The sequence below is a fragment of the Salmo salar genome, chromosome ssa03 (genome assembly GCF_905237065.1).
Source record: "Salmo salar chromosome ssa03, Ssal_v3.1, whole genome shotgun sequence".
NCBI classification, from domain to species: Eukaryota; Metazoa; Chordata; class Actinopteri; order Salmoniformes; family Salmonidae; genus Salmo; species Salmo salar.
Genome location: NC_059444.1, coordinates 76,015,825 through 76,027,560, shown reverse-complemented (window position 1 = coordinate 76,027,560; position 11,736 = coordinate 76,015,825).

Below are 11,736 nucleotides of genomic sequence, written 5' to 3'. Positions count from 1 at the left end.
GCTACCTTTTAGATCGAAGCCCATATAGAATGATTGAAGATGATAGAAGCCCATCTCCTACTGTAAATAACCTACACACTGTGTGTGTAGCCAGCCAGGTAGAAAAATGGCAGAAAAATAAAAGACGGACATCAGAGTATTTTTCAATACACCAAAACGCATAGTAAGAACCCTAGTAGCCTAACATCTCAAAGACTAGTTGATAAAATGTTCATAAGAAAGAAATGAAATTCTAATGGAAATGTTTCACAATGATGTCATTAGGCAGAGCAGGCAACAGATGGCACACAGACAGCAGAGTTGGGGACAGATATGCAGGGACAGACTGGCAGAGACAGGGAGTCTCAGGTAAGTTTGTTGAGTCTTTGTTTGGCAACATTATGAAAGGTTCTCAATTTTTTTTACTTGTAAAATAGGAACATAATTGGAAAATGCCATGGATACCCCCACTCTCAACTTAAACTGGTGACTGAACTAAGATTTGTTAAAGGCAATGGTATTGCTGTTGTGATTAGTTGTGTAGTTTTGGGTACCGGTAGTTAGGAGTACGGCAAACACCTTATTTCTTTGGTTCCTCAATATACATTTACCATATTACAATGTAGGCTATGTGTTACAGCACTACTTTTGGTGTCCCCCTCAGGAATTGCTCTTGAGAAAATTTCATGTAATTGTCTCCTCCAAAGTGGATATCAGATTTTCGCCCCTGAGTGGTACTAAATCATGTCAATAAGATTTCATATAATTTCATGTTTTTGAGTACTGTTAACAAATATTAAGTTACTGAGTAAAAAACTGTATTTATTTGTGTTCGGCTAATGTAACGTTAATGATTATTTAATATTTTAAAGTCAATCGAACATTTATGAAATAAATGAATCTTAATTGATTCTATTTTGTTTAGCATCTTTACTTAAATGATAAGAGGTCGTCTGCCCTCTTTTAAGGTCCTAACTACTGAATAGTGTCTATTCCAGATGCGTAGGAGTCAACATAAGAATACTGTCGAAAAAATGTATAAATGTGTTTACTTAAAATAACAAAGTAGTAGTCAGACACGTTGATATTTTAGTAAAAAACACTTGATTTATCTGTGTTGTGCTGATATAGAATTATTACGTTTTTGCAAGTTGTGTTTTTTGTTGTTGAATTTAGGATACTTTTACACAATGTTGTATGCATGTTTGAAGAAAGAAAATAATAGTAATGAAGGTAAATAATTCAGTAGAAGGGACCCTACATGTTTATGTTCAGTACAGCAAATAATGTTCAAGTAACTTCAATCGTTATATTTCAGAATATGTAATACAATTTAGTGTTAAAAAGTTAATAGAACACAAAACAGTTAAGTATTTAGAACTTAAAAAGATAACAATATGGTTGGTGATGTCACTTTATTACTTTAAGTCTTGAACACTGTAATACTTTGGGTTACTCGAATGGTTCTAGGCAATGGGTTTCCTCAAAGAAATGTAGTTAGCTGAACTAATTACTTTTTACAGTGTGGGACATATGCTTCAGCCTATACCAGCATTTCCCAAACTTGGTCCTCGGGACTACAAGGGGTGCACGTTTTGGTTTTTGCTGTAACACTACACAGCTGATGCAAATGATCAAAGCTCGATGATTAGTTGATTATTGGAATCAGTTGTGTAGTGCTAGGGCAAAAACCAAAACATGCACCCCTTGTAGTCCCGAGGACCAAGTTTGGGAAACCCTGGCCTATACTGTTACCTGTCATCTCCCCCAACATGATCAATAGAGAACTACAGACCTTATACAATGTAAATGCTTTTACTAATATGGAAGCAATCAGTATGAAGGGTATAATGTAAAAAATGATTCACAGCACCAGATATATCTCAGAGTGAGTTTGCCTCCATTTTCGAATGTAGGCCTATGTATTTTCAGGTCTGTATTAACATACAGCTCCAAAACGCATTTATATATGCATTCATACATGTTTGTATGTCTGCACACACACACATATGGGGCAAAAAAGTATTTAGTCAGCCACCAATTGTGCAAGTTCTCCCACTTAAAAAGATGAGAGAGGCCTGTAATTTTCATCATAGGTACACGTCAACTATGACAGACAAAATTAGAAAAAAAATCCAGAAAATCACATTGTAGGATTTTTAATGAATTTATTTGCAAATTATGGTGGAAAATAAGTATTTGGTCACCTACAAACAAGCAAGATTTCTGGCTCTCACAGACCTGTAACTTCTTCTTTAAGAGGCTCCTCTGTCCTCCACTCGTTACTTGTATTAATGGCACCTGTTTGAACTTGTTATCAGTATAAAAGACACCTGTCCACAACCTCAAACAGTCACACTCCAAACTCCACTATGGCCAAGACCAAAGAGCTGTCAAAGGACACCAGACACAAAATTGTAGACCTGCACCAGGCTGAGAAGACTGAATCTGCAATAGGTAAGCAGCTTGGTTTGAAGAAATCAACTGTGGGAGCAATTATTAGGAAATGGAAGACATACAAGACCACTGATAATCTCCCTCGATCTGGGGCTCCACGCAAGATCTCACCCCGTGGGGTCAAAATGATCACAAGAACGGTGAGCAAAAATCCCAGAACCACACGGGGGGACCTAGTGAATGACCTGCAGAGAGCTGGGACCAAAGTAACAAAGCCTACCATCAGTAACACACTACGCCGCCAGGGACTCAAATCCTGCAGTGCCAGACGTGTCCCCCTGCTTAAGCCAGTACATGTCCAGGCCCGTCTGAAGTTTGCTAGAGAGCATTTGGATGATCCAGAAGAGGATTGGGAGAATGTCATATGGTCAGATGAAACCAAAATATAACTTTTTGGTAAAAACTCAACTTGTCGTGTTTGGAGGACAAAGAATGCTGAGTTGCATCCAAAGAACACCATACCTACTGTGAAGCATGGGGGTGGAAACATCATGCTTTGGGGCTGTTTTTCTGCAAAGGGACCAGGACGACTGATCCGTGTAAAGGAAAGAATGAATGGGGCCATGTATCGTGAGATTTTGAGTGAAAACCTCCTTCCATCAGCAAGGGCATTGAAGATGAAACGTGGCTGGGTCTTTCAGCATGACAATGATCCCAAACACACCGCCCGGGCAACGAAGGAGTGGCTTCGTAAGAAGCATTTCAAGGTCCTGGAGTGGCCTAGCCAGTCTTCAGATCTCAACCCCATAGAAAATCTTTGGAGGGAGTTGAAAGTCCGTGTTGCCCAGCGACTGCCCCAAAACATCACTGCTCTAGAGGAGATCTGCATGGAGGAATGGGCCAAAATACCAGCAACAGTGTGTGAAAACCTTGTGAAGACTTACAGAAAACATTTGACCTGTGTCATTGCCAACAAAGGGTATATCACAAAGTATTGAGATAAACTTTTGTTATTGACCAAATACTTATTTTTCACCATAATTTGCAAATAAATTCATAAAAAATCCTACAATGTGATTTTCTGGATTTTTTTTCTCATTTTGTCTGTCATAGTTGAAGTGTACCTATGATGAAATTTACAGGCCTCTCTCATCTTTTTAAGTGGGAGAACTTGCACAATTGGTGGCTGACTAAATACTTTTTTGCCCCACTGTATATATATATATTCATCATTATGTTCATGCATACATATTTTCATACACATATATGAGCATGGAAGCACACCCTGCAGATAAGCTTACAGTCATCATACATAAATTCAGCAAAAAAAGAAACATCCTCTCACTGTCAACTGTGTTTATTTTCAGCAAACGTAACATGTGTAAATATTTGTATGAACAAAACAAGATTAAACAACTGAGGCATAAACTGAACAAGTTCCACAGACATGTGACTAACAGAAATGGAATAATGTGTCCCTGATCAAAGGGGGGGTCAAAATCCAAAGTAACAGTCAGTATCTGGTGTGGCCACCAGCTGCATTAAGTACTGCAGTGCATCTCCTCCTCATGGACTGCACCAGATTTGCCAGTTCTTGCTGTGAGATGTTACCCCACTCTTCCACCAAGGCACCTGCAAGTTCCCAAACATTTCTGGGGGGAATGGCCCTAGCCTTCACCCTCCGATCCAACAGGTCCCAGACGTGCTCAATGGGATTGAGATCCGGGCTCTTCGCTGGCCATGGCAGAACACTGACCTTCCTGTCTTGCAGGAAATGACGCACAGAACGAGCAGTATGGCTGGTGGCATTGTCATGCTGGAGGGTCATGTCAGGATGAGCCTGCAGGAAGGGTACCACATGAGAGAGGAGGATGTCTTCCCTGTAATGCACAGCGTTGAGATTGCCTGCAATGACAACAAGCTCAGTTCGATGATGCTGTGACACACCGCCCCAGACCATGACGGACCCTCCACCTCCAAATCCATCCCGCTCCAGAGTACAGGCCTCGGTGTAACGCTCATTCCTTCGACGATAAATGCGAATCCGACCAACACCCCTGGTGAAACAAAACCGCGATTCATCAGTGAAGAGCACTTTCTGCGTGTCTTGTATGGTCCAATGACGGTGGGTTTGTGCCCGTAGGCAACAATGTTGCCAGTGATGTCTGGGGAGAACATGCCTTACAACAGGCCTACATGCCCTCAGTCCAGTCTCTCTCATCCTATTGCGGACAGTCTGAGCACTGATGGAGGGATTGTGTGTTCCTGGTGTAACTCGGGCAGTTGTTGTTGCCATCCTGTACCTGTCCCGCAGGTGTGATGTTCGGATGTACCGATCCTGTGCAGGTGTTGTTACACATGGACTGCCACTGTGAGGACGATCAGCTGTCCATCCTGTCTCCCTGTAGCGCTGTCTTAGTACGGACAATGCAATTTATTGCCCTGGCCACATCTGCAGTCCTCATGCCTCCTTGCAGCATGCTTAAGGCATGTTCACGCAGATGAGCAGGGACCCTGGGCATCTTTCTTTTGGTGTTTTTCAGAGTCAGTAGAACGGCCTCTTTAGTGTCCTAAGTTTTCATAACTGTGACCTTAATTGCCTACCGTCTGTAAGCTGTTAATGTCTTAACGACTGTTCCACGGGTGCATGTTCATTAATTGTTTATGGTTCATTGAACCACCATGGGAAAGTGTTTAACCTGTTAGGGCTAGGGGGCAGTATTGACACGGCTGGATAAAAAACGTACCCGATTTAATCTGGTTACTACTCCTGCCCAGTAACTAGAATATGCATATAATTATTGGCTTTGGATAGAAAACACCCTAAAGTTTCTAAAACTGTTTGAATGGTGTCTGTGAGTATAACAGAACTCATATGACAGGCCAAAACCTGAGAAGATTCCATGCAGGAAGTGGCCTGTCTGACAATTTCTTGCCCTTCTTCATTATCTCTATCCATTACAGAGGATCTCTGCTGTTACGTGACACTTCCTACGGCTCCCATGGGCTCTCAGAAGGCGGCAAAAAGCTGAATCGTGGCTTTGCAGGCTCTGGTTGAAAAAAAGTAGCGCGTTTGGGTAGTGGCTGGTTACAGTACTGTGAGACTCAGGCGTGTGCCCGCGTCGACCGAATGCTTTGTTTTCTTTCCTCTGTTTACCTAAACGCAGATTCCCGGTCGGAATATTATCGCTTTTTTACGAGAAAAATGGCATAAAAATGGATTTTAAACAGCGGTTGACATGCTTCGAAGTACGGTAATGGAATATTTAGAATTTTTTTGTCACGAATTGCGCCATGCTCGTGACCCTTATTTACACTTCGGATAGTGTCTTGAACGCACGAACAAAACGCCGCTATTTGGATATAACGATGGATTATTTTGGACCAAACCAACATTTGTTATTGAAGTAGCAGTCCTGGGAGTGCATTCTGACGAAGAACATCAAAGGTAATCAAACTTTTGTAATAGTAAATCGGAGTTTGGTCAGGGCTAAACTCGGTGGGTGTCTAAATAGCTAGCCGTGATGGCTGGGCTATGTACTCAGAATATTGCAAAATGTGCTTTCACCGAAAAGCTATTTTAAAATCGGACCCCTTCGATTGCACAAAGGAGTTCTGTATCTATAATTCTTAAAATAATTGTTATGTTTTTTGTGAACGTTTATCGTGAGTAATTTAGTAAATTCACCGGAGGTTTGCGGGGGGTATGCTAGTTCTGAACGTCACATGCTAATGTAAAAAGCTGGTTTTTGATATAAATATGAACTTGATTGAACAAAACATGCATGTATTGTATAACATAATGTCATAGGTGTGTCATCTGATGAAGATCATCAAAGGTTAGTGCTGCATTTAGCTGTCTTCTGGGTTTTTGTGACATTATATGCTAGCTTGAAAAATGGGTGTCTGATTATTTCTGGCTGGGTACTCTGCTGACATAATCTAATGTTTTGCTTTCGTTGTAAAGCCTTTTTGAAATCGGACAGTGTGGTTAGATTAACGAGAGTCTTGTCTTTAAAATGGTGTAAAATAGTCATATGTTTGAGAAATTGAAGTAATAGCATTTCTAAGGTATTTGAAAATCGCGCCACGGGGTTCAACTGGCTGTTGCGTAGGTGGGACGATTTCGTCCCGCCTAGCCCAGAGAGGCTAAACCCTTTACAATGAAGATCTGTGAAGTTATTGGGATTTTTACGAGTTATCTTTGAAAGACAGGGTCCCTGAAAAAGGGACGTTTCTTTTTTTGCTGAGTTTATTTCATGTGTGAATACACATACAATACACAACACATGAATAACATGGAAGTCTGCATTTAATGCATTTATTAATATATTTCTGAAATGAGTGACTCCATGCAGGAATTTAAGGACGAGACAATATGAGTAGAATGCATGACAGTGAATGGACATGGCACAAAAACTATATGCCATCAATCTAGATATAGCCTACTGTAAACACTGTTGTGGAAATTCTACACAGGGACATTGGAAGTCAATCTTAAATGAATCATTCTTTATTATCAGCGTGCTGGAGAGGTTCCAACCAACTCTATGCACCAAGTACACATGTTAATCAGGTGCTCTACTGGGGCAGTCCTGTTAGTTCTCTTATATACAGACAAGTTATATTTGAATGATTTAGCTTATTCATCATTCATAAATAATTCATCATTAACGTTTGCTTCATTTATGTGACCGACATATACTGGGTCATGCATGTGACAGACCAATACCTCACGAAGCTTCTTCTCTCTAAGCTGAGACCTTGAAACTGAGATATCTTTTGTTCTCAACACAAGGGTCTGGGTGTACTGACAAATTGCAGATACTGAGAGTGAGGATTTGTTAAATCAATCACTTGCATGAACAAAGAAATTGGTTATTAGAAAAGCACAAACATAGAACACAGGAATTGGTTAATAGAAAAGCACAAACATACAATTTTTTATCACATTCCCTCCTTGTATCACTTAATGTGTGATAATTATCATTATATTTTAAGGTAAGCATTATATTATAGCTTCTATCAAAAGGTTCCATACTTCTATTAAAGTAAGGGAAATCAACACATAAAACCAGACACTTCATAATTTCAAACCCTTCATTCTGGGTTGTACAATCCTTTTTGTAAAACCATGGCTTATTAAGACCTTCGCTTCATACAGTTACACAAATGCTTCATTACACAATTTCATTTATGGATTCTGACAATAGCATTTCAGCTGGAGCTTTTGTCGCGAGTGGCTGTTAACCCCTACGGGATCAGTGTCCCTCCGTGGGACAGTTGAGCTAACGTAGGCTAATGTGATTAGCATGAAGTTGTAAGTAATAAAATAAATCCGTGGACATAGTGTAATGCCCTGGCCATAGAGAGGGGTTTTTGTTCTCTATTTTGGTTAGGCCAGGGTGTTACATGGGTGGGCGTTCTATGTTTATTTTTCTATGCTGGTTTGTTTCTTTGGTTTGGCTGTGTGTGGCTCTCAATCAGGAACAGCTGAAGATCGTTGTTGCTGATTGAGAGTCATACATAGGCAGCCTGTTTTTCCTTTGGGGTTTGTGGGTGATTATTTTCTGTCTAGGTTTGTGTTAATCCCGACAGGACTGTTTGGCTGTCGTTTCTTTTCGTGTTTTGTTTGTAGTGTTCATTCGTTTATTAAAATCCTTTATGATGAACACATCCTCCGCTGCACCTTGGTCTCATTGCGACGACTATCGTTACACATAGACATATCTGATATTGGCAGAAAGCTTAAAGTCTTGTTAATCTAACTGCACTGTCCAATTTACAGTACCTATTACAGTGAAATAATATCATGCTATTGTTTGAGGACAGTGCACAATTTTGAACATGAAAATATATTAATAAACTATTTAGGCACATTTGGGCAGTCTTGATACAACATTATGAACAGAAATGCAGTGGTTCATTGGATCAGTCCCAAACTTTGCACATACACTGATGCCATCTAGTGAACAACATTTTAATTGCACCTGGGCTGGAATAATACATCATGGCCTTTCTCTTGCATTTCAAAGATGATGGTACAAAAAATACAAAAGAACAGTTGTTTTTTTCTTTGTATTATCTTTTACCAGATCTATTGTGTTATATTCTACTACATTCCTTTCACATTTCCATAAACTTAAGTGTTTCCTTTCAAATGGTACCAAGAATATGCATATCCTTGCTTCAGGGTCTGAGCTACAGGCAGTTACATTTGGGTATGTCATTTTAGGCAGAAATTTAGGTTAAACAACAGGTCTACACCTAAGGTCTACACCTGTTGTTTTCGGCGCACGTGACAAATAAACTTTGATTTCATTTGATTAGGTTTCATATTTTGAATAGTTTATGTCCCAGGGGCAGTTAGCAGAGACCTGTATGTCAATGCAACAGGTCAAAAAGATTAAGATTACAGAGAGGGGCTCTGAGATTGTTTACTTTAGAAGGTGCCTATTCAGCTTTACGGGACACCTTATCATCTGATTTGTCTGAAGTATAATTCTGTATACGCATGGGTTTATCAAGACTTCCTGCCCATAATTCTGTAATCTCGATTAAGATTAAGAATTTTTAGGACTGATCAATTTTTAGGACTGATTAAGATCTGCAAACTAAGAACATGTTTATTTTCTTTCTTCCAGGACTTTCATTTTTTTTTTACATGTTTAACAATGATTCTGTATCTCTCCCTTTGAAATGCTTTCTGAGGCAGGTGCCTTGGGAGTTAGTATAATGGTTCCCTAAGTGAGCTGTTGAAGGAGCCCCAAATTAAGTAAGGCTTGGCCATTTTGTTGGTTTTTATCTGTTATGAATGTTTGTTAATGGTGTAAAATACTGATTTATTGTTTGGGGTCTTTTTATTTTGGTTTGAGTGGGTTTTTCACAGGTTAGAAATTATGCACCATAACCTGTTGGGGGTAGGGGGCAGTATTTACACGGCCGGATAAAAAACGTACCCGATTTAATCTGGTCATTACTACTGCCCAGAAACTAGAATATGCATATAATTATTGGCTTTGGATAGAAAACACCCTAAAGTTTCTAAAACTGTTTGAATGGTGTCTGTGAGTATAACAGAACTCATATGGCAGGCAAAAACCTGAGAAGATTCCTTACAGGAAGTGCCCTCTCTGACCATTCCTTGAGCTTCTTGACTCTGTTTATTGAAGACTGAGGATCTTTGCTGTAACGTGACACTTCCTACGGCTCCCATAGGCTCTCAGAAGGCGGGAAAAAGCTGAATGATGTAATTCCAGCCCCAGGCTGAAACACATTAGCGCTTTTGGCATGTGCTCTATCAGAGGACAATGGGCTGAGGCGCGTGCACGAGTCGACCCCATGTTTTTATTTTCTATCGTCTTTGAACCTAAACACAGATTCCCGGTCGGAATATTATCGCTTTTTTACGAGAAAAATGGCATAAAAATTGATTTTAAACAGCGGTTGACATGCTTCGAAGTACGGTAATGGAATATTTAGAAATTTTCTGTCACGAAATGCGTCGTGCGCATCACCCTTCTTTACCATTCGGATAGTGTCTTGAATGCACGAACAAAACGCCGCTGTTTGGATATAACTATGGATTATTTTGAACCAAACCAACATTTGTTATTGAAGTAGAAGTCCTGGGAGTGCATTCTACGAAGAACACCAAAGGTAATAACATTTTTCTTATAGTAAATCTGACTTTGGTGAGTGCTAAACTTGCTGGGTGTCTAAATAGCTAGCCCTGTGATGCCGGGCTATCTACTGAGAATATTGCAAAATGTGCTTTCACCGAAAAGCTATTTTAAAATCGGACATATCGAGTGCATAGAGGAGTTCTGTATCTATAATTCTTAAAATAATTGTTATGCTTTTTGTGAACGTTTATCGTGAGTAATTTAGTAAATTTTTAGTAAATTCACCGGAAGTTTGCGGGGGGTATGCTAGTTCTGAACGACACATGCTAATGTAAAAAGCTGTTTTTTGATATAAATATGAACTTGATTGAACAAAACAGAAAAGGTAATCCAATTTTTCTTATAGTAAATCTATCCTAAGAACTGTTTTGGGAACAAAGGGTTCTTTGATGATTATTTGGAAGGCAAGAAGGATTATTTGGAAGACAAGAAGGGTTCTACATAGAAACATATAATATTTCCCAGCTTGCTCTCTTGCAGGGAGATGTCAGAATTAGTTGTTTTAATATGATATCTGTGTTTTTGCATGTACACTGAACAAAATATAAAAGCATCATGCAACAATTTCAAAGATTTTACTGAGTTACAGTACATATAAGGACATCACTCAATTAAAATAAATGCATTATGCCTTAATCTATGGATTTCACATGACTGGGAATACAGATACAGTGGGGGGAAAAAGTATTTGATCCCCTGCTGATTTTGTACGTTTGCCCACTTACAAAGAAATTATCAGTCTATAATTTTAATAGTAGGTTTATTTGAACAGTGAGAGACAGAATAACAACAACAAAAAATCCAGAAAAACGCATGTCAAAAATGTTATAAAATGATTTGCATTTTAATGAGGGAAATAAGTATTTGACCCCTCTGCAAAACATGACTTAGTACTTGGTGGCAAAACCCTTGTTGGCAATCACAGAGATCAGACGTTTCTTGTAGTTGGCCACCAGGTTTGCACACATCTCAGGAGGGATTTTGTCCCACTCCCCTTTGCAGATCTTCTCCAAGTCATTAAGGTTTCGAGGCTGACGTTTGGCAACTCGAACCATCAGCTCCCTCCACAGATTTTCTACGGGATTAAGGTCTGGCGACTGGCTAGGCCACTCCAGGACCTTAATGTGCTTCTTCTTGAGCCACTCCTTTGTTGCCTTGGCTGTGTGTTTTGGGTCATTGTCATCCTGGAATACCCATCAACAACCCATTTTCAATGCCCTGGCTGAGGGAAGGAGGGTCTCACCCAAGATTTGACGGTTCATGGCCCCGTCCATCGTCTCTTTGATGCGGTGAAGTTGTTCTGTCCCCTTAGCAGAAAAACACCCCCAAAGCATAATGTTTCCACCTCCATGTTTGACGGTGGAGATGGTGTTCTTGGGGTCATAGGCAGCATTCCTCCTCCTCCAAACACGGCGAGTTGAGTTGATGCCAAAGAGCTCCATTTTGGTCTCATCTGACCACAACACTTTCACCAGTTGTCCTCTGAGTCATTCAGATGTTCATTGGCAAACTTCAGACGGGCATGTATATGTATTCTTGAGCAGGGGGACCTTACGGGCGCTGCAGGATTTCAGTCCTTCACGGCGTAGTGTGTTACCAATTGTTTTCTTGGTGACTATGGTCCCAGCTGCCTTGAGATCATTGACAAGATCCTCCCGTGTAGTTCTGGGCTGAT